The sequence below is a fragment of the Heliconius melpomene genome, chromosome 18 (assembly GCF_056956725.1).
Source record: "Heliconius melpomene rosina isolate 202511_hmr_F chromosome 18, ASM5695672v1, whole genome shotgun sequence".
NCBI lineage: Eukaryota > Metazoa > Arthropoda > Insecta > Lepidoptera > Nymphalidae > Heliconius > Heliconius melpomene.
This window is the reverse complement of record NC_140406.1, coordinates 8,322,238-8,347,908: the sequence shown is the minus strand read 5'-3', so window position 1 is coordinate 8,347,908 and position 25,671 is coordinate 8,322,238. Positions and strand designations below refer to the sequence as shown.

The following is a 25,671-nucleotide window of genomic DNA, read 5'->3' as shown; positions in this document are numbered from 1 at the left end:
TTAACACAATCAATCTATATATATAAAAATTTTGCAGCGTTTAATCTACAACGTACAATAGAAAGTTAAAGCATGTAAAAGAATTTCCCAAAAATCTTACTACACATGGAAAAACTGAATTTTAAATTTCTTTATTTTTATACAATTTAATCATAATTTTGTTATTGTATTTAAGTAAATATTTTCGCTCGGGACATTGTTTAGAACAATTACTTACTTAGTACTTAGTGAAATAATTTATATCTAAGAATGTTATTTTGTTACTAAACTCCAACTTAGTTCTGCTTTGTATATTTCAAATATTTTAATATTTGAAATCATTTAAGCATTTCAATTCATATTTAGCATCGTTGAATTAAGCGTGTAACGTTATTATCAACGAATAAATAAGTAACTTTTTAATTACTTTTAACTAGTTTCACGCTAAATCCCTAACGACCCCGTTAGGAAGACGGCGTGAAACAGCGTGAAAACAGTCAGTCAGTAATTGCAATAAGGAATATGTATCGCCCAATAACAATACTTCACATTAGTTTCTTTCTAATATGGGCTGATTCCTACAAGCAACTGCCTCGATTGACACAATTCCTTTGCTTTTATTGTCTTTTTCACCTACATCTACCCTCTTTTACATTAGATTGGTAGCAATATATTATATTACGTTGTATCCTGTATATAGCAGGATAAATAAAGGGAATCTAATTCTACGACACCCACGCACCACGTTCACTTTTTAAGACTGTCTTGTTACTAGAAGTAAAAATAATTATTTATAATTTTACATAGCAAAGTGCGAAGTTTATATACGATGCACGTATAATGTATATGGATTCTTATTTTATACTTATACCGAGATTGTACGTTACTTGAGAGCACTTTAAGCCAACCACACGCCTTTAAGTAGCTACCCTCTAATACCACTCATTGTCTGCTTTAACTTAGAAAATGTTGTGATAAAAAATATAATGTGTTTATATACATATCTTTATAAAGACCAGTTTAATAAATATAGAGGCCGGTCGAGGCGTAGAGGCACAAAATGTAACTGTAAAACTGACTGGTTGTGGGTTCGATCCCCATTCGAGGAAATGAAATATTTATTTAAAATTTATATTTTCATTTCTCCGCTCTGGTGTCGAGGCAAAGCGCGGCGTTGAGTTCCGCCACTCAATACGCAATGCCTCCTGAATTCGGCGGAAAGTGGGAAACGGAGAGTCGTAACAATAGATTCCTTCTGCCTACCCTGCTGTGTGCGGGTTATTCCTACTCTGCTGTGTGCGGGAGATTCCAACTGAAACTAAACGACTTTGTATTTTTTCTGGCAGATAGTAAATACCAAGTTACCTAAGCCAAGGACAGAGCTCTTCCAGCTCGGTCTCGCAAATTACAAAGCTGTAGAGGCCATTAGGGCCAACAGCATACTGCTTATTCGAAAAACGAAACTGTGTACTCGTAGCTACCAAGTTCCCAACCTACCTCAAGCAGGTGAGAACGATAACAATCCAAGACTATCGCCTGTCTATAAAATATTTTCTATTTTTAAATAATCTTTCTATAAAAATTTAAATCGCAAATAAGCGTAGTCAACAATGCTTGATCCTCTAACTATAGGTACATTAAAATAAGCATGACATTATTCTACTCGTAGCATGTTATCGAAGCGTTCCGTCAGCATTATGCGAAAATAAATATTATTTGTTCGTATTCTGTTTAGGTAGTCCACTCAAATTGAATCTATTTATATTGGAATAAATCGAAAAAATGTTTACCATTTTCATATTGAAAAGCTACTTACGAACGAGAAAATATTATTTTCAAAAGTAAATTCATATATATATTTTAAGCATAAGCGCTTACATGTTTTCAGATGTAAAAATATATAAAACTTTTTTATAAATTAAAATATTATAAATATAATTTTTTTTTCAAAGACGCGATTAAATTATTTCGCGATCATATACATAGTTAAAATAATTTTAATTTCTATGAGAAATGAGCTATGCTCGGAGTTTGTTTAAGGTATAAATTCATAAAAGAGGTTACCTAGAAAAATCCAGCATAACCGAAATCAAAACTGATAAATATGTTGAAGTGGCAATGAGCAAAAATCTTGTTAAACGACTAATGGCTATTGGAGCAAATGGGTCCTTAAGTGAAGACCGCAGTTCAGTAAGACCACCTGAACGAGGTTGCTGGCTTTGACTGGATGCGGCAATGGAGAACTTTGATACGCCCTGGAGGAAATCTACGTCGAGCAGATAATACAAGGCTGAGTTCATGTACTTTAAATAATAAATATAATGCAATAAAAAGAATTAATCTTAAAATAATTACAATATGCCTATTCGAATATTTCAATATGTATGGTTGTAAAAAGAAATAATGGCTCAGTTTATATGCGTTTGTATATGCATACAAATATAAACTCGAGCTCATGACAACACCTATGAAATTTCTAATACACATTAAATTAAAAAGTTCAAAAGATATCTTTTTAATTTCCCATACGGTTTCATCGTGACATTTTACTTCAAATCTCAGGAGAATCCATTTTGTAGGCCGTGTTTATGTTCATCTTCTTAGGCTATATATTTTTTTCATAATATATGTAGACTGCATTTGAATAGAAATATTTTATTGATTTCATAGTTCTTCTATTAATGAATTCCACAGTTCTTTTACTACTTATTAAATGTTTCTATGGTAACATTTTTCTTTGACAGGCAGCCATGTTTGTAAGCAAATGTTATAAGAGGCGGTAGATATTTCCTTTAAGGTAATTTGCTATATTGGTTTGGAGTATTAAAGGCGACTGTTATTGCAATGTAAAGGGGCCCTTGAAACCTACTCCTGTGGTATCATGTCCCAGGCACTGCTCCAACCTCAACAGTATTAGTATATTTTATAATTTTACAATTGTTAAAAGTTCATTCAATAAAATACATAATGCGAGCTGTAGTTTTCTTCATATTATTCAATACAGAAGATAACATATATAGGAATAAATATAAAAAATAGAATAAGCCTGCCTTGATTGTTCTGTATAATTTTCATAAAAGTATAAATATTTTTTGCACACACTTTAGTGAATTCGATTGATTGACTAAAACCATTACGTTATTGTTCTAAGTAAAGCTATTTACAACTCTACTCAAGAAAAGCCTGTAATATTCAGGGTGTTTAAGCCATGGAATGTGGAAAACGGAAATAATTGCCCACGAGTGAGCTCAAGAAAACCGTGACGTCACGTCTCTGCCGTGAAAGTGAAAGACTTAATGACCTCGTAAGATGGTCCATATATACCTGTTATACACGCTGACAATACTTATACCTGCTTAAGATATATTTTTTATTTATCTTTTTTATTACCGGTCAATTCCCTTCGTGTGTTTTCCATACAACGTGACATTGGCGAAATGAATTGTGCTCAACTGGCACGCTCGAAACGCCATATATCGAGAAATCAATCAATCAATCTATATTTTTTATACAAAAATTAGTATTAAATCAAAAGATGATAAGTATTCTAAAACAAATATATTAACTTATACTATGAGTTTTTCTTAAGCAGTAGAACAAAGGACAAATTTAATACTGAGAACAGTACAAAAGCTAAATTCTTAAATTTTATAGATTTGATAAAAACAAATATTTTATCATAAATTTGTATGAAAAATATACGATACCCTATATAAATTGATATTCATGTCCACGGAATTGAAATTTTACGTCGCTAAAAGATATGCAAGCTCCAAGATTTACGTTTATTGGTAAGACATGATAAACTTTTCTTGTACTTTTATGAACATAATTTTTGTTATTTTTATTTATAAATAGCGACCCATTCTGTACCTATTTGTATAACAAATTTGATGAATTAATTATTTTTTTCTAAACTATTAGGTATATATATTAGGTACTTACATTTGGGTAGTAAATAAAAATAAGTAAATAAATTTTTAAAACTAATATTTTTTTTTTAGTTCCGTAGAAGGTGTATTTACTTCAAAAAATTTAAATCATTGAGCAGCGTGGTTTTTTATTTTTAGAAAACATATACATAAAAAGTTGAACGTAGAACTGGAACATGTGCCTCTCTAAGTGCTCCAAGCGCTCTGACAACCAAGCCATACGTTGTTATCAGGCTACATTAAAATTCTTATATCTTTCGCTTTTTAAAACTTACTTATGTTGTTAGTTCTTAGAAAATTCAAGTTTTTATATGTGTTCTAAAAAATATTTTTCTATTCTTAGTGTGGAACACTTTGAAAGTGTAAGAAAATGCTTTAGTCCATGATTTAGTGTCTGTCGAGTTTAATTATAAATGTATAAACATTTATATTACTGACAATATCAAGTTCATAATTACGAACCTCATTTGCTAGGTAATAGGTATTTAACATATTATTGAATAAAAATTTCTTTCTATATCGATTAGGCCGTCTTTTATAACTCTTACGTTGATATTTTCCTGAAGGTCGCTTAGTTTGTAAGTTATTTCGTGAGCTTTGATATTAACATCAAAAGGCAAATATTAGCTTAGAAATATTTTACGGGTGCTACCTCCTTTGCCTTGAGTCCATATTTTGACATCCTTATTCTTGAATTATTTTATTTAAAATATTCTTATCTCAGCTAAGATAAGTCAACGCAGGGCGTTAAGTTTCACTATTCAATATACAAAGTTTAAAAAGAACGAAATAATTAAGCAATTCTTAAATTTTATTAGGTCTTCTCTGTTTACATTTTTATATGTGGAAGATAGAAGAAACTTGTTAAATTTCTAAAGAAACATCTAGGCTATTTCCAGAGCCAAACAATCGAATTAATAACGCACTGCTGGCTTGTTGGAACTGGTTCAGTGTCGTGTATCGTTTGTGATGTATTGTTAACTGTAATGCGGTACAGTATTTTGTTGTAATAAAAATGATTAAGGCGTACATTAAGGACTGCTATAATAATTTAACGATTTATAAAAATAAAAGAAATGTATTATTATCGATTTCTCACTCTAGTAAGAAGGCGTATGGTGTTGTTTATCTCTCAACACATAATACCTCAAAAAAGTGGGTAAGGAGTATATTAGCATAAGGCTACCTCTACCTACCGTGATTTTTCGGAATATATTGTAAAGCTAAAAAAGAAAGGAATTTACTATTGAATGATTATGAAAAAAGAAAACACATTTTAATATGAAGAATAATAAATTACATTTTATATTCTTTCATATAATACATATATTAAAAAACTTTAATTAATTTGAAAGTTGCAAATATATTGGTTGCATATACGATACGGCTTAACGGCTTTAAATGAAATTTAAAGCGCACAAACGTGTTTGTACCCTGATAAGCGAGAAAATAAGATTTTGTTTATATAGTTTAATCAAATCGACTGTTTTTGTTGTAGCTTCACGCTATATCCCGCATGTAGCACGGTAGTCGGAAAAGACCTAGATTTGAGGCATTTCGTATCGAGTGGCGAAACTTAACGCCGTTAATATTACACATTTAAACAATTATGAAATAGCTCTTTTACAATATTATGAAAATCTATATTAAACAATTTTTGATATTTCCCTTAAATTTTCCATCTACACCTTTCAAGTTAAAACAAACTGAGCCTTTTTGCTTGAGTAAATCACATTCATTGAATATTTGTAGAGGCAAAAGTCAACACGAGGTTCACGAGGCCCTATATTCTCTAAGATTACGCCCAATGTTAATTTTAATTTACCGAAACCATTTGGGTGGTATATGCAAATACACATGCGTCACTGGCGGAGCGTTATAAATCTCAAAGCTCTTACATAGGCAATTTTTCAACAAACACAACGACTGTTTTTGATGTGTGCAATGAAATAAAAATTCGTGGGTTCGATTTACATTTGGAAGAGTTCAAATTATTTAATATTTTTATTTCCTCGATCTGGTAATAAGGCAAAGCGTGGCCGTGGCGTAGAATTTCACCACTCAACACACCATATCAGAAAAATTAGGCAAAAAGTGTGGAACAGCATATGTAAGCACTAGGTTCTGCCTTAGCTATGTGAGAAAAAGCTTGACTGCTGAAGAAAGCTGCTTATTACATTATACATGACCTTTGCGTTACTATGTAAAAAACTAAAGATTTTTTACTGCTGCCTACTTTAATTTTGAGCACACCAAAAATGTGTAGGAAAACGACATAGAAGAATAAGAAAAAAATCTAATTAAACATTAAATTACATTTAAGTTAAATTAATTATAGAAACAAGCTCGCAGAAACATAAAAGTAATGCACAAATCATGTATTTGCATCTAATTAAACCGCGATGAAATGTTATTCAATATTCAATAACCAATTAGATTTCAATTTGTATCTAATTAAGTATCTTATAATTGATAGTTGGATTGTGGCTATAGGCATAATTAACAACCATGCTCTCAATACAACGAAAATAAAAAAATAGTGTATATAAAGAATATATTTAGAAAAAGCTGAATAAATGATGTGGATTACTAAGCAAATATGTAACATATTATATATACACAAGCTTCCATATAAAAATTACAAAGCGATTGGATTCTCGCTATTATGAGAATAGGTAGATATCCAATTATCCTAGCCAATAACAAAGAAATGTTTTAAAGTTATCTATATAAAGGATTAGTTGTCGTTGTTGTTTGAAAAAATCCATTGATCTTAATGCAAATATTTTTTTCTAAATTATTGACACTAAACTTTACAATTTTTCTTTTATAATAAACCTGATCGAGTATATTAGACAGGTTAAAAAATCAATTATTTTAATTTTAAAGCCCTTTTCAGAAAATAAACACTAATATTAACTAATGTAAAAATGTACTTTATATATTGTTTTTTTTTGCAAATATGAAAACAATTATTTGTTATTTAGTATATTTATTCACACATAAAATAAATATTATGTGTTAAATAGTTAGTCTTTATAAACTAAAATAAAATAAGAGCCCAGATAAATATAATAAATCTTGTCTAGACCCTTCATACTTGAGCCTAGATTTACTTAGGTCGACCTAACTAGTAATAGGATAATAGTGTCCTAAATGACCAAGACAAACGAGCTTAGTAATAGCTTTATATAAAATAGTATTACTGTAATTGAAACCATTTCTAAATTATTTTTGTTTTTTTTTAGGTTCACACGTTTTACCTGCAGAGCACGATAGAGAGAGAGACACTCCGCTTTCCGAAAAAAACATGACATAGCATATTCAGTGGCCGGACTCAACTTCCAAGGTAATGGACATTATATTGTTTTATTTCATAAATTTCCATATTATTTTTACAAGAGCAAAAATATATATTTTAGTTGCAACTATTATTCCATGTCAATTAGTTGCCCATGAATCACGGTTCACTGCAACAAGCGGCTATAAATACATAATTAACGTAAAACCACAAGAGAACTGTAATCACGTGCATGTATGTACTGAATATTCAATATTCAAATTGTACTAATATTGATCATCGAAACTAAGCTGGTGAAGAGACGTTCTGAGCTCCATTTAGATGATAATTCCCAAAGGATAGATTAGTGGGGGAAAATAATTTACACTTCAATTTACTTTGTCCCATTTCATTATATTGCTTCACGTTTTTGTGCTTTGAAAATATTATACTAATTTTTTTTTTTGTTTTAAAAGTGTATTTTAAATAAAGAAAAACCGAATATTTGTGTGTGTGTACTTGAAGGGTCCATTAAAAATGTTAAATGATGTTATAAGAACATTTTTATGAGTAATCTAAAAGAAAATTACTTTTGAACTTTTTTAGCATACTTTGTAAAGATACAACACAGACGTACTCGCAAACGTAACTTTTCAGATAATATATGTTTCTTTAAATTTCAGATTGTTAAATAGATATATATATTTTTTACAATTTATATTAGGAAATTGTATTTTTATATTATATCGAATTGTTTACAGAAAGATTTATACCCACATATAATCTGCTTATAAAAATTAAAAACAGATACATAGTCTTTGTTATCTATATTTATCTTAAAAGTTATTTTAAAAAGTATTTTTAATTTTATCCAGAGTTTATTTGCACATGTATAGATCAGTTTGTTCATTTGGAACTAAACTGGAAGTTGGAGCCTGTAAAAAAGAATATGAAGTCGTCCTACGTACGGTGTATATATAGCACAGTACAAACGTAAAAACAGATTGAAATAGTAACTTTTGCTCGCAATATTGCAAACCGTTTTAACGACAAAAAGCTTTTCCAATCGAACTTGGGTTTGTTAAATAAAAAAATCTATTGTGACGCAATAGTGACTTATATGGTTAGACATGACGGTAGTAAGTTCATTCGAATATGAATATAAAGGATTTTATTTTTATGAAATTATACAACAGAGTCTGATTGTAAACACCCACTTGATTCCCACTTCAGGGAAAATATCATTGTCACTTCTCAGCCCTTGCAACACAGAGTTGGTAAGCATCCCGGTAATTATTTTATACGTTTCTAAAAATTTATTTTTTTTAGTATGTGATTAACATATATAAATATATTTTTTCTTATTCCACAAAAGAACTATAAATATACATAAAATCTGTTATTCCCAAATAATACTAATTATGGCAGCATTACTTTGCTAAAACGATACAAGACAAATAATTTTGTTTACAATCTCCTCTAACAAATAAGAAATTCAATACAATATCTTGATTTTTGTAAAAAGATCCATTAATCACCTCGTCCCATTGTTTACTTGCAAGCAGGTTGCGTCATTGTTTGTGAGCTTTAATAGCTAAAAATCTGAGCTATTATATTATATGTCTATCGAGTCATTTTGTTTTAAACTAAAGTCAATATTGACATTATTATGACGCAGTTCTTGATCCCTAATTTTTTTTAGAAATAAATATATCCAATGTTACTAAATGATAATGTAGCATTCTAATAATTAGATATAGATTATTTAATCGTATATAAGTGGTCTTATTTTCCCTGGAACACGAAATGCGGTGGCGATAAATAACGTGCGGTTTTAGATTCCGTGACACAAAATCCATCAACAAAATAATGAATAGAGAGTCTCTACACTGCTCTTAGTGTACCACTAAATTCTCTTGCTTGATGCAAAAGTACAATTTAAGTTTCTATAAGCTAGTATCCAATTCAAAACAAATCAGTAAAAAAAACAAATCTGAGATGCATAAGGGCAACTGTCAAGCATGAGAAAGATTTATAGTAATGTTTCTTTTTGGTCGTATATTAAATTACATGTATGTACGGAAATATATCATTTTACTGATTTACGCCTAATGTTTATTCGATGATGACATACGTTGGAAGTTTCGGCCGCTTATTTAGACGCACCCATCCCTACGATAAATGGAATGTGTATTTAGTTGATATTGTAAATAATATTTAGTTTCTGGTAGAGAATTCGTATATTATGAATGTTGGTTGACAAATTTAGATATGATAATGCATAGAGTTTTAGTAGAGTAAGTGCCAATTACTTACATATAAAAAAATATAATACTTATTATTTGTTATAGATGCTTTCTTAAAATTTGAACTATCAATATTTGTTTGTGAAATATCAAATATTTTTCGCCCACTGCGGACCTAGGCCTCCCCCAAGATTTTAGATTGCTTTCCGCATCTAGTGGCTTTTAGCAATCTTAATTATATCCTCTGTCCTCTAAGTTTCGTCCGGTTTCGTGACCGCCACTCTTAACTTAAGAGAGTCTAAACCGTTCTACCCCAACGGCCATTGCTTCTTCTCGTTATTTGTCCCACCCACTTCTTTTTCGGATGAGCAATTCTTAGAGCAATATCGCTTACTTTCGTTCTCCTAGGGATATCCTCATTTCTAATTCTATTGCGGAGGTAAATCAAGCATTGCTCTCTCCATCATCCGCTGTGTAACTTTGCGCATCCATATAAGAATAGCAAGTAGCGGCTACGTCTCGCTCCTGTATATCTTAACTAGCCACTAATTTCGTTGCATTGAAATATATTCACAAAAAATATAATAGAAAAGTAAATTTAACAGTTCAACATAAAAATTGATGGAAAAAAATCATCCAACTTAATTAAAACATGAATTTTATATCAAAAGTATGAAACAAAGTCAATTATAATAATTATAACACCAATTTCGATATGAAATGATTGTCCACTTATCGGCCAATTCATTAATGTTAGGCACTTAGAGTAGCGGTCACGCGCAACGATGGTTACAATTGATAAAACAAAAACAAATAGTTAAATTATTCCTCAATAAAAGCTAATTGGATGGATTTGATCAAACTCAATGATTTTGAAATCTATTTGTTATATCACAAATATAAATCGTGTTTTTTTTATTTTTTCTAGAGAAAATATTGTTATTATAAGTTAAGAGATTTTAACTAGTGGCTTAGGACATTTTAGGTGAAATGATAATTTATATGAATTTATGGGAAGCAAAAATGGAGATAGATCATGATTTAAAAGTGAATATTATCTTTCTAAAGTTTGCTAAATGATCACCCTTTCTAGAACCACCATTTAGAATGCACTTAATCAATTTATTTAAAAAATTATATAATTAGTTCTATTTTTGAAAAAAGTTAATTCTGAAATCTTTAGAGTTGTGAGGTTGAAATGTACTTTCTTAGATGATGAAATAAACCGTTTAATTGATCGTCTACGATGTTTTATACATTTGCTAAAATAAAAAGACCAAAACTACGTTTCTTTAGAAACGTAAGGGCGCACTGAAAAGATCTTATAAATTTACAGTCAATGGAAGGAAAATGAAGGAAGAGGATATATATTTTAGGTTTGCTAGGACTAAGACTTCTTAACTTTTTGCTCAGTCATTCACTTTAGTATGTCTTTGGCTAGCACTTCTTAAGTACCTTTCCGGGTACTACAGTACGTAATATATCACTGTCTCATTTTAAGTTAATAAATGAAACATGTCTCGGTGAATAAAGTGAGATTTCTTTTAAAAAATATTCTTTTCAAATCCCAAACTAATTTTACTGAAAAGTAAGATGCCTTGATAATTTGTTGATGCTAGAGTGTAGGCAGAGGGAACCTGGTGTTGACACGCTCCGTTCCCCACTTTCCCCGCGGAATTCTGAAGCCTCCAGAATTCGGCGGTAAAGTGGCGAACGAAATATATTAACACTAGGTTCCCTATGCCTACCATGCTGTGTGTGGGATACAGCTTAAAGCTGTTTAACTTTACATTTCAGCATTACAAATATGCCTTTGATTCACATAAAACATCTCACGTGCGATATTTCGAGCTGACTAAGCAAAGAGCTTTAGGAAAACGTTCACTACCACAGACGCAATCATCTGCAATTATACTAGATCGTTCAACCTCAATCGGTCTTTACACTTATAATTCCATTAAGTCTTAAGTTAATTTTTAAGGTTAATCGGTAACTTTTGTTTAGTTTATGAAATTATTAGTATCTACATAGCATAGGTATATGCTTAGTATCGTGGCAGCAGGCAGCAGGTAGGGCAGGCAGCAAAATTTTATAAAATTATAAAATCTATATCAATAACAAATATATTCCTTGATAATGGTTTTTTGCAAGTGAACTATTTTGAACTGTATTCCACAAACACCTTTTGCAATTTTGATACTAAGCTTAAACTTAGCATCAAGTAAATGGTAATTCTCTGACTTTAAAAATATAGATATGCCAATAATATATATGTATATGCGTATAAGAATTGCGACGTACTAGGTAAGAACGTAAGGCCTAGTGGTCAGGGCGCTGAGACGGTATCCCTGAGGCGCAGGGTCCACTTTTCGTCCCATTGATGTTGAGTAGAATACAACGTGTAGTGAAACTTAACGTTAAAAACGAAAAAGTGAGGAATTGAAATAACTCATTATTCCTACTGGGAATCGAATCTACAACCGTCACGTTTACAACCAAATATTGTGCCGTTTGCCCCACAACGGTCTTAAATTATTAAAATAAATAAGTAATGTATTTTAAAAACGAATAGTAAACAAAGTATTTTGTCAATATAACAAACGAATACTCTATGTTATAGTTCTAATTATTTTTAATAACCACGAATGTTTTAATACTCTTGTTTTAGTATCAAATTCTACAAACAAAAAATATTTATTTGATGAGAGCTTCAGGTTCGGAAAATATAAATAAAATAGCTGTTATTCATCCAGTCTGAAAAATACACGCACTGACAGCGTTTATTTTTGAATAGAAATAGATTTAGTTATTTTTTGGGAAAAATGTCCACCATGAATGCTTACCGTGTATACAATATATGTATTTCGTTTATGAAATTTGTTTTTTTTATTTTTTTTTTGCAAGTTCTTTTATTTTATACGTCAGAAGAAGTAAAAGTAAATTGGTTGGTTTCAACGCCACGTTTTCACGTTTTCGAGTTCTGACAATGAGACGATATAAAATAATTATAGATATTTAATAGTACAGATACCATTAAATTTTTATATGTATAAATATTATTATATTTTATACCAACAATCAATTGGTTGCGTCGAATGAATTCGTTCGGAAATCGAATGTCACTTGCATTCATTATGTGATATGAATGAGAACACGTTGTTGTGGATTCGTATTAAATATTAAAAATTATTATATGTTAGTCTACTTATGTCAAGAGGTAGCTGATTTATAGGATTTAGTAGTATTTATTGAGTATTATACAAAATTTAACACTAAAATTAAGATAAAACTATTTCGACATAATGATGACAAATATAAGTTAGTTTTTAAAAGATCGTTACAAGTATTAGAATGATATTGGTTTGTGCATATATCTATAAGTCTAACTAATAAATTTAGAATATAAACCTCATATATAGGTACATGCCCAATTATTGTTGCTTGTTTGAAACCATTGATTTTAACACATTTTTCTTTGAAATAAATAATCTATAATTATTTTTGATAATAAAAACTCTGATCTGAATATTCTTATTCCAAATCGAATAAAGTAAACTGCATATTTATTTTTCACCCAAATTAAAAAAAAAAGACCTGTCATTCTTTTACGATGCTTTGACAGAAATTGGGTAAGCATTAGCCGCTGTCAGTGGGAGAGCAAGTAGCTCATAGCTACGTGACCTGAAACAACAAACTACCCACCATATTTTATTCCACAGAACAAAATAAGGCAATTCTAAAACCGAAGGGGATCCATTAAATTTAATTAAGAAAATACATACGTATAAATAACCTCGTATTAGAGTTATACGCAATATTAATGTTACGCCAAAAACAATAAAATATACATAAAATTTACTTTATTTACCCTACAAATACATTGAAGGATGTTGTTTGAACGTAATTAGCTTCACGGAAAAATATCAGACGTTTGAAACAAGGCTTTATGTCAATGAAATAAAGTATCTTTTAATATATTATGTAAATTTTATGACGGTCCCTAATGAATGTGAGGGCTTAAGGAACACGGCGTCTATTATAGGTATTCTAATTTATTTAGTATTTATTTACACTTTATATTATTAAAATAATAAGAACATACAATTGATGCACAAAATTAGGTTAATTCAAAAAAAAAGAAAAGGAGGAATAAAAAGAATTAGATTGCTAATAATATTAATTTAACTATGAAACAGCGTTGATATTAAATTTTAGCCAAAGTTACGTCGTCGTTTCTGATCTTTTTTATCAACTTCACGCTTTATTACGTAAACTACACTCTCCACTTCCCGCCTGAATTTTATGTAGGGGGTGGCCCAATGCCAACCCAACTCCTGTATATTATCAAAGCATCTTGTTCTCAATTAATATTATTCAGATATTAATTGACGTTTCTAACTAAGATTGTAAGTTCTATAATCGCTTTAAACAAGATTGTTCCAGAACCGGAAGACGTCGCTAAGAGCAACTACTCGCTTAAAGGCTTTCCTTTACCATCCCTTGTAACTTTAAATCCTGAGAGGTAAAAAGTTTATGTTCATATTTAACTTCGTAAAAGCTGTAAACAAAAGACAATCTTAAAACGTTTTAATTCTTAAACTATTTAAATAAATTACGAAGTAACTGTCAGAGTTTACTAGAGTTTAACAAATACAAACAGCAAAGTTTTGTTGAAGATTTTGTGGGGCGTATTTAATTTAGGTTGAAACTTTTCATTTAATACTAAAGGATGTAAAGACATAATATAATAAAACCGTAACTCATCACTATACATAGAAGATATTTGAGAAAATCTGTTGTTGGGGGCATTTAACCAAAACAATGGTTTTTTTAATTTTTGTCTGTTAGTCTGTGCATTTGTTCACGCTTAACCTATTTAAGTGAAAATTTTCATACTTAATGTTTGTTTCATTTCAATCGGTTCATATAAAAAAAGTAATGTCAATATAAATAAAATTGCATATGACGATATTGCTACAAAATAGATGTTTTATTGAATTAAATGGTGCGTTATACGGAGTGACTTAGTTCTAGGGTGCTTTTCTACACAAAGTGCTATAAGTGCAGAGTTATAAATTAAATGAGTCGAATGGTTTACTAGTAAACTACGTATTATTAACAAGTTTCATGATGAAATAAATTATTAAATGTAAAAGTGGGCCAGATTCAGTTTCTTGGATTTTACTAGCCTGTTAAAGAGAAAAAACAGACAAAACAAGTACCGCTAAAATCTTCAAGTCAACAGTATTTCACGTTAGCATAATTACCTACCCGCATTTTATAATGAATTGTGCCCCATATATAATGTCATTAGCGTCATTTAAATTCCAAAAGGGAGTTATGATTAGCATATTTCAAGCTTAATTATTTTACAGATTGCAAAATAAATGGTGTTTTGCAGAACTTGTTAATTTCGTATTTGCCAGTTACTTAGCACAATTCCTTATTCGTTTGTTCTTTTCATTTCGAAGTTCTAGTAATATAAAGTGCGATTTCGTTTAGTTCCGAAGATATTCTGTTCTCCGTTTAGTTCCGAAACGGAGAACAGAATATATTAAGAGAACATTTAATTCTATCTTTCTATACTGATGCGGGAGAAAGCCGTCGTGGCACAAACATGATTGAAATATTTAATATTTTCATTTCATCGTTCTGATGACAAGGCGAAGCGCAGCGTTAAGTTCCGTCACTCAATATAAAAGTGGAAAACAGAAGTGTCTTAATTGGGAAAGAAGTTTTAACAATAGACGCCCAGGTTCCCTCTGCCTACCTGCTATACACAGAATATATCATGAAATCATATTTTTTGTCTACATTTATCTTCCCTTCGCATAAAAAAATCCATAAATAATTTTATAGATATGAAAACAAGTATTCTTTATGTCACTATATATGTATATTTTTATATAAAAATTTGGGTAATCACTAATTAATATGTTTGTAATTAGTTGTTTAACTTAATTACGTTAGCTAAAACAAAAGCTTCAATTAAATTATTTTCTCAAAGCGAAAATTTATCATTAACTTTTAATTAACTGAACCTTTCTTGGCTACGACCGAATTAACTATTTTATTTATTTTCACGCATCTATTGTCATAGGATTTCATAACGTTGAACTAGATTCTCTCTGCCTGCAAATAGTATAAATATATTTCTTTTTATAAATTCATTAATCAGCTTCACGCTGTATCCCGGACGAAGCAGGGTAGGCAGAGGGAACCTAGTGTTAAGATACTCCGTACCCTATTTTCCGCCGAATTCTGAGGGATTGCGTGATGAGTGGCGAAACTCAAAACCACACTTTGACTCCCCGACACGGGGATCGAATCCACAACTAGTCGTGTATATATTTGTGCCCTTGCGCCACGACTGTCTTTTCTCTTTTTATAAACTGATTTACATTCAATTTATCACTCCTTAAACAGAAGAGAATATTATATTAAAATTTACACGTAGCCTAAATTTAAAGCTCTTTTACAAATTTTTAAGCTTATCAAATTTCCTTGAAATTTGAAATAAATATACACAATGTACAAAGTATCATATATCATAATTAGCTGCATTCCTACTTGAAAATTTAATGAATCTACGTATCAGCGAGAATGAACGTTGAATTTGTTAATATATTACCGTAAGAGCTTTAATATACGAACTTATAATTCTAAATGGCTCATTTCGCAAAATAATTTGCCGTTTGTAGCTATAAACTGCCTTCGTATGAAATACTTAGAGATATTTAAAATGTTGGAATACATTTTAAGACGTCAAAATAAAACACCATTATAGCGCGAAGCGACTGTGACTGAATGCAATTTGTTTATAAGATATCAAATAAAAATTAATTCGATTTATATTCTTAGGCTATATTCTGATATATTTTTATAATAGTTGGAGGCTAGTCGTAGAGCAGGGGCACAAATGTGTGACTGTAAACGCGAAAGGTATAGGTTCGATTCAAACTCCTTCTTCCTGGCATTAATCCCGGATTTAGCCTGGATCTGCCTTTCTGTTCAACCTACACCACTTTACATGCTCTTTAGCGTCCTTGCTGGTTAGATCATTGGCCCTCATATCCTGCATCACGACATCCTATCGGTCAGAACGACGGTCAACTTCAAGAAACCCATTCTGAAGTTCTTCAGAAAGCATTACCGCTACACAACTGATGGGTGCGAAATACAGCGAGAAGCTAAAAAAATCTATTTCTTGAAGTCCAAACGCTTGAAACGATGATTAAGTTATTAAAAAGGTTTCAAAAAGACTAGGCAGTTTATTTAGCGCCTAAACATTTTTTCAAATGGCAACAAAGACATAAACCCTAAGCGAAATTATCAACAAAGAAATATTTCGCACCATTACACGGCGTAGAGTCGTATCGTAGTAATTGCTTTATCCAATAACCAAACAAACAATCAAAATATAATTGAATTTTGCCCGGAGTTTGCTTGAGGGGCGCCTTGATAGAATCTCGAATGTCTGCTGCAGCCCGTTTACTTTAGACTTGAAAAGTATTTACTATAGGTCAATAATTCTTGTTCGTCGTCCGTATTCTTTGGTGCGATGGCAAAAAAAATATTTTCTAAACATTTTGTTTCGATTTAAAATACACCGTGCGTATGCTCTAAATGCTCTAAAACCACCTTTAGTGAAAAATTTTAAGTCCTTTTAGCATTAAATGTTATTTCGCTTCCATGTATAGGTACACTATTTTTGTATTATAAAATATGTGACAGATAAAAAAGCTTTTAAAAAATTTAAATTTTTTAAAATTTTATTAACATGTAACAGTATAACTAATAGTGTTTCAATTTAGTTTTGCTTATTCGCTTTATTGTTGTTTATTTTTATTTTTTATCTTCACCTGTTTCCCGCATATATCATGCATTTTCCCACAGAGCAGGGTAGGCAGAGGAAACGTAGTGTTAAAATACTCCGTTCCTCATTTTCTGCTGAATTCTGGAGGAATTGCCTGTTGAGTGGCGAAACTCAACGCCATTCTTTGCCTCGTAATCAGAGCGAAGAAATAAGAATATATATTTTAATAAATGTTTCATTTCCTCGAGTGAGGCTTGAATCCACAACCAGTCATGTTTACACACACTTCCGCCCTTGCGCCACGACCATAAAATACGATCATAAAATAATAAAATATTTTTCTTATTCAGAATTGCTTACTTTAATAAGAAAGTTATAAACACTTTTAATTACTCGCCGTACTTGTCGCTACGTCTTGCAATTATAATCACGAGCGTGTAATGGATGGCTACGAGAGCGTGACTAAGTAGCTACAAGATACGTCTTAAGCTATCCATACACTAGAGTTATGTTATAATATCTATATTATATTTATTGAAGCGCTAAACTGTAAGAATAATTTATTAATATACTAGGGAATTCTTATTTATTATACATTTATTAATATATTATTTAAATATTAATTTCGTAAGCAACATTCTTGTTTACGTTTTCATTTTGTAATAATAATAGCCACCTGCAACTTCGTTTTAATGAACTATATACCAAACCTATATATATACCAAATTTTGATTATAAAAATAAAGGCCCATTTTTATATATATTTTTTCTGAACAACCAAGCCTTTATTATAATACAATATGATATTTTTAAAGCTTAAAGTTCGATTATTCAGAACAATTTAGTTAGGACACTGAGACTAACAGATTCACTTAAAGGATTATTTTGAAAAAAGTTCATAACATTTCTTCAGATTTTCTTTACGTCTCATATATTCATGGCACGGAGCTCATAATAAGAGAGCACCGAAGCTTGACACACCCATCCTCGTTACGGGAGTTAGTTTTCATCATCTCATTCGAAATGAAAAGCTATTCAATTTAAGTGAAAGTGAGCTTTACACTAATTAAACTTTACTTTTACATCGTTATATTTTTTTTATTTCTTTCTTACTTTAAAGTATCTTATGTATTATACTAGTACCTCTCGTACAATTCTAAACAAAATTGCTTTATATTTTCAACTTTTTTAGAAAAAATAAAACCGAAATGAATTATTTATATGAAATCATTTTCATGGTAATATAGTTTTTTAATATAAGTGAGCTTTTAACCAAAAATCGCAACTAAGTATGTTTATTTTAGTCAATATTGGATACTGTTCCACATAATATGATATTATAGTCTTCATAATATTAAACATGTTAAGAAAAATCTAATATAGAAGGAATGCTATCTATATACTTTTTCATTTTGCACATTATAAACAACTCGCACGAATGAGGCTAAGAAGCTAAACAGACAATTTATTTGGTTGTTTGATTAAACTAGTTTACTAACATAAGTCTGCATAACCTTGTATTTACTTAACCCTACTAAGCTCGTAAAATATAGTGAGATTACATGCCCTACTTATACCAGTACTATTTAATTTTTCATAAAGCATAGGTATATTACTTTTAAACTACCTACAGTAGAATTTCTTTATTTAATTTGCGGGTGGTTATTTAACCATAAGTTGTGAATTTAATCTACATAATAAACATACATATTAAGTAAATACGATGGATATACATATAGCAGGGTGGGCAGAGACAACCTAGTATCAAGAACTCTGTTCGTTATGTTACAGAACTTAACACCGCAGTTTGCATTATCATAGCGCTAGCCAACTAAAATAATTCTCCCAAATAGGGATCAAACCCACAACTTTATTATTTACCGTCTCTAGTCAACCATGATGGCCTCATAGATATTAAATGTGTAATTTGGAAATTAATAAACGTTGCAATTAATAAGAAAAAACAAATGCATATTAAGCCATATTGTAACTAGTTAGATGAAGTAGTATTAACAGAAACTTGCGTTGTCCTTTTCATTTCCAGAAAAAACTTTTCTGCTACTATACAAGTATTATAATGGTCCATTTCTTAGGGTCGAATAAACGTCTCTAATTGGATAAGTTGCCAAACTCACTTAGGTGCCGTTTTGTTTAAATAAGCAAGAAATAAGCAAATAAATCGGCAAAACGTGATAATTTTCGTGAAACAATTCTCATTACTCATATCTCCCTCTAATTGGACGTTCACAATTTTCATTACTCATATCTTCATCTAATTGGACAACTAAAATTTAAATAATTACAGCTATCTTGTTTCTTTTTATCTTTATTACTTATAAGTAATATTTTTATTGGCCTTTGAAGAGTTGTGAATAGTAGTATTTTCGTATAAAATAATTAACTTCTCGGGCATAAAGAGAATAATGGAGTTAATTAATACTAAATTTAAAGTATTAAATTATCTAGTCAAATAAAGGACAAGATGTTCACTATTCAAGATTAAAAGGATCAAAAGTGACAAAGGATAATTACATCGTCTTTCACATGCATTTATAAAAAGCAATTTTCTGTGCGCTCCGATTTGATTTTAGATTGATAGCGACCTACAGTGGATTCATCTGTTCAAAGGAATATGGACCTTGCCGTAATAAGGCATTTACAAATCACACACAGTATAGGGGCGTCAATCTCACGATGAAAAATGTATGGTTATTTCCGGTTCACTTATCTCGAACCTTGCATCGAAGATTATAACAATATTGTTTTTTATTGCTTTAGAAACTTCATTTCATATATGAAATATAATACAGAAAATTAATAATTTATGATTGAAATACTATTGTTTTAAAAAAAAAAAAAAATCAGCTTCACGCTGTATTCCCCACACAGCAGGATAGGCAGAGGAAACCTAGTGTTAAGACACTCCGTTCCCCACTTTCTGCCGAATTCTGGAGACATTGCTTGTTGAGTGGCCGAACTCAACGGAGCGCTTTGCTTCTAAACCAGAGCGAAGAATTGGAAATATAAACGTAAGTAAATATTTCACTTCCTCGAGTGGGAATCGAACCCACAACCGTAGCGTTACAGTCACCGCTTGTGCCGCTGCGCCACGACGGCTACTCGGAAAATAGACTACTAGGAAATTATGGCCTTGAAGTATTCTAATAAATCTATTTGAAATGTACAACTTTACATACATTAATTAATTAATTTCAAGACTGTACGTATTTGCAGGTCGCTTTTCTATTTTGGAAGGCACGAAATGTTATCATATAGTTCACTTAGATCTGAAATGTCTCTTCACAAAATAAACTTCAAAGATAATTTAACTAAAATATTTAACTTGTGCACTTTTAAGTCTGATAATGTTTATAATATATATTTTTAGCAAATTCCTGGTAAATATATAAAATATCTTAGTTACCTATTTCTTTAAATGTTGTTTTATTATGATCCGCCAAAAAGACACATCAAGTGTTTTTTTTTTAAATTTTGTAATAATTCTCTTCCTTTTAATGTTTGCAAATACATGCATTTTATATTAATTAATATTGTTATTTATTATTCATCAAATTACCTAATGTTATGTTTAGTATAATGCCTCCTCCTCTGTCCCCATCTGTGGTGAGGTTAGAACCCACTCCCTCTTGAATAAATATTTTAAATCTTAGCGCTCTACTTATACATTTCCTTGCTAAATTACTTGGTAAAAAGATTTAAACAAATGTTTGAAGAAGATTTTATAGAATGATCATTTCACGGAAGAGACTTATTATTTATTCAATAACTTTAGCTCATTTTAATATATAGAGGAGCGCTACTCTAAATCTCAGTAAATTCTGTTCTTATATAACGAAATAATCAATATTTTTTTCAATAATTACCAAATATTTTTTTATTACCTATTTTTAAGTTTTTTACTCCACTCCAGTTTTCCCAATTTAATGCCCAATTTTCAAGACATTGTATAAGACTAGAGTCTTACACTACACTCTGCTACCATAACATAAATTAATTAGTCGACACCTAGACGCAATATTTCTAATTCAGGCGGAAAGAGGAATACCGAGTATCATGACACTCGGCTCTCTGCTATATGCGGCATACAACGTAAAACTGAAAAAAATTACAAAATGAATACGTACAAGATAAACATAAAAAACATATTTTTGGGAGGCCTACTCTTTCCACGCTGGAACTTGACTCAAATATTTTTTCAAGAAAATAATAATTGACAAAGGTGTCTCTCGCATTTAATTATATTGATATTTTATCAACATTCCATAAACAAAATATCGAAAACATTAATTATGTTATTTTCCACTTCGTCAAGACATGTCAAATAATGAACCGTAAAAAGCGTAAAAGACATGTCCATAGTAAATAAATACAAATATGAAATTTCTTGTTACATCTTCAAAGGAAATTTAACGAAAACAATTCGCAATTCGATATTTTTACTGGTTCCCAGTAATACATGCGCAATTCACTCAAAGCGACATGTGTATTGGATTATTATGAAGACTGGCGCGAGAGAATGGAAGTAAAACGTTTATACGGTGTACCAATGTGCCACGCATTACTTTTAGGCCATTAAGTAAACAAATGGACTCTTTTTTATTGAAAGCTACGTTCATTTATTGATAACAGTATTCCCGTTTATATGGCTTTATATGACAAATTTTGTATATCTTCGCTTTTTTGTACCAGGAATATGCAGATATTTTAACTCCACCTATATCGTTTTATGTAATGTTCAGAAATACTAACAATCTCTTGGTTGAAATAATTTAGAAATAAATACGTATGCATGTAGCCTATTCCAGTGATTCTTTTATTGATTTTTTAATCTGTTTATCTAAATAAGAAATCACAATTTAAAAAAATATATAAATTTAAGATAAGCTTATAAATATTATACAAATATAGGCAAATTATCATGATGAGTTATCTTTTTCCAATAAATAACATGAATTAATGCTTTATTAATATTAATATAAATTATATACATATTCTATGTAGATAATTATTATTTAGTTAAAATACCTTTCTACCCCGAACTAAATTTAATATTCTATTCATTGAATAAGTTTGCTATGATTCTTGGGTCAAATTTGCGCTAAGATGGATTACGGTATAATTTAATATTCACCCGTAAATAGTTACCCGCGTGATATACTACGATATGACTGACGAGGGGTTTGTTACTTTATGTCTACACATCGTACTTGTATGGTAGATTTTATTTATTAATCAAAATATACAATTTTTATTTAACACATAATTTTGAAGTAAAACTTATTTGTGAATGTGAATATTTGAGAAGAGCGTTACGAAAAGTGTGATCGGTCGACGCGAACGAAAGTTGAGAGGGAGATATATATCAGTGGATATATAAAGAAAGAGAATTATGTTTTGTATATTACTGCAGGGGCAAAAGAGAAATATTTTCTTTCTCTCTTTCTTTTCATTCGCAACATATGTATTTTATTTCTAAAACAATAAGCCTATTATCTCGGTCTTACAATGAACCACAGTAATTAGTGATGTACCCTAAAATTAAAATAATAAAATACTAATCGAGAATATTAATGAAATATATGAAAGTAAAACTTATTCATATAAAATATATTATTAAGTGTGAGCTCAGCATTTGAGCTGACCATATTAATTTTAATATACAATGTAGGATGCTGTAAATGTAAGTATTCGCAATACAGTATAATCTCCTTTTATGAAAACCCACATCCACCCAAGTAAAAATTTGTATAATTATTAAACGACGCACGAATTTTATAACTTCCTATACAATTATAATTTCAGTTTCTTAGAAACCACTGAACGTTGGCACGAAAAAAGAAAGAAAAAGTTTGTCAGTCCCAACAATTTTTTCCGGGGAAAGGTAAAAATAATAAAGTCCTATTCAAATATTATGGAAAAGAGTATTATGTAGAGCTTTCCAATTCCAAGGGACAAGTATACAGCAAACACCTGGGGCTTATTCTTCGGGAAATACTTTAAATGATTTATTCCACAGAGTGGACCAAGAAAACCATACTCAAGACAATGTGTTTGGGAAATTCGAGACATTGAGTATTAATAGGCTTTATTCAACCAAAGTGAGCTAATGGAAATAATTCCTAATATAAGTGGAAATCGAAACCCGAAACCATCGCCCCTACAGTTAGAAGCTACCTCACTGTAATATAATATTACATCTAAATAAGCAGAGAAACCTAGTGTTAAGACACTTCGCTCTCCAGTTTCCGCCGAATTTTTCGAGACATTGCGTGTTGAGTGGCGGAACTCAACGCCGAGCTTTTTGCCTTGGTGTTAGAGTGAAGAAATGAATATTAAACGTTGTGCCCCTGCGCCAGGACAGGCCACCCTAAAATCTAAAATTTCATCATGCTTAATACAAAGTAGCTAAATCTAAGTAGGAAATTCCCAATATCTCTTAACCTCTGTTTTCAATTATGGGATATAAAATATTGGCGAGGGATAAATTAAGTAAAGGAAATTAATAGATTAATAACGAATTTCATCAGTAGATGTGTCCGGTCACCATCAATCTTCCTTATATTAGCTACCATTAAGGTCTCCATTATTTGTATCATCTGTCTTAGTCGATCTTTGTCAATTTATGCATATTAATATATAATATTCACTGAAGCAACAACAAGTACTTGAATCAAATATTAACCTTTAAAGTTTCAAGATTATAATCTTTGTTATAGAATATATTATAGAAAGTTAAAAGTTGTTTACTAAATCTATCTGTTTCAATCATTCATATCATGTTTCAATAAAAACCAATTTAATTTTTTTATTAGTAAATCCAAAATAAAAATTTCGGGTAAAAAATTAAAAATTGTAACCTATTGGAACTCCGAACGAAACGAATGTTTTATATATTTTCAAAAATGTTTTTCTATCTAAAAATGTAAAATACTCCCAGACATACTTTTCCTAAATATAAATATAATCTACGTATTTAAAATATATAAATCCAAATACGTCGAACATTCTTTATTATCTTTTATTTTATTTTCCTCATTCAAATATTAAATTGTGCATAATAAAGTATAAAAAAATAAATATGTATTATGTTTTATACAACAGCACCTTTAAACTAAGAATAGGTCAATCATTCGATATGTTCCTATTGATATCACTTCATATTATTAAATTTCCTTTAAATGTAAATATAGTTCCTTATATTTCCGGGAAATTGAAATATACGTACATTATTGGAAGACGCCTTACATTCACATTGAATGTTGAACGAATTTATCAAGAATGGACAGAATATTTGTAGGAAATTGGTTGAAATACTATAAGTCTATTACATTTTATAAAGCTAGTCTATTTTGGGAAATATAAAATTCTGAACAAAAATAATAATAATAAGTTGCTAAGTGTTTTAAAACTATCATTATGTATCCAATATGGGTATGTATAGTATTGGATACACAAATCTATTAAGAGTTCCACCTCTTTATTGTCAGTGACATTAATTGATTAAATTTAAAAGAAGGATCTATAAAGTATAATACAGATATTATCTGACTAGATTTCTGATTATTGTAAGGAGTATCTGCCTATATACGGTAGTTGTGGGTTGAATTCCCGTTAGAGAATATTTACATTCAGAAATATTTTTGTTTTTGCCATCTAGCCCTATAAAATGTCATATGTTGCGTCTCCATATATAATATTTCTAAAATGGAGCTATCTAATCTTAAATTAAAATAAACAACATGTAAAAGTAAAATAGTAGTAAAGTATCGGAGTAGAGTATATATTTAATAAGTACAATAAATGTATATATTTATTTGTATACCATATTCAAATGAGATAGATTAGTATAACAAATTTGCTATAAAATAGGGACTTAAAATGAAACTATTTAATAAATGCTTAAAAAATCGTAAATGTTCTAAAACTTACCATGAAATTCACCTTAATATTCTTATAAAGAACATTTCAGCGTTGGCAGTCATTTTAACATGTCCTTTCACAAAAAGTTCAGGGTTAGCCTTAAAATTTTATTTGATAGTAAATCGTATACTTTAATAATTAATTTGTTATATATTATAAATCACAATTTTATACAGGTGAAAGTTAGTGTAGCGTGATCGTAGCTTGTAGCGTAGCCTAGCGTGTGCTCGCTGTAGCTGTTGGTTATCAACTGGCTCTACGAGCTCTACGCCGTAGAGCCAACAACCGCTACGGATAATATACAATAACGTTGATTACTTTTTGATAGCAGTCAACGAAATTGTTAAATAAAATCTATATAATTTAATTTTAATTAATGCTTAGAGTTTTTTAGTTTAAAAATTATTATAAAGTTGTAATAGAAAGTGATATTAAAATCTCATCAGTATTCCATTACTGAACAATAAACCCTTGTAT

At 30.1% G+C, this 25,671-nt stretch overlaps 1 protein-coding gene across 1 annotated transcript in view; it reads right to left on the bottom strand.

Annotated features, from left to right (window-relative positions):
• Oct-TyrR (Octopamine-Tyramine receptor) overlaps positions 1-25,425 on the bottom strand; it is a 31,231-nt gene extending 5,806 nt beyond the window's left edge. The window contains exon 1 of the mRNA XM_085201461.1: positions 25,204-25,425. The gene's annotated coding sequence lies outside the window, so the exon portion shown is untranslated. The remainder of the gene's footprint in view (positions 1-25,203) is intronic.
• Positions 25,426-25,671: the final 246 nt, after the last annotated feature.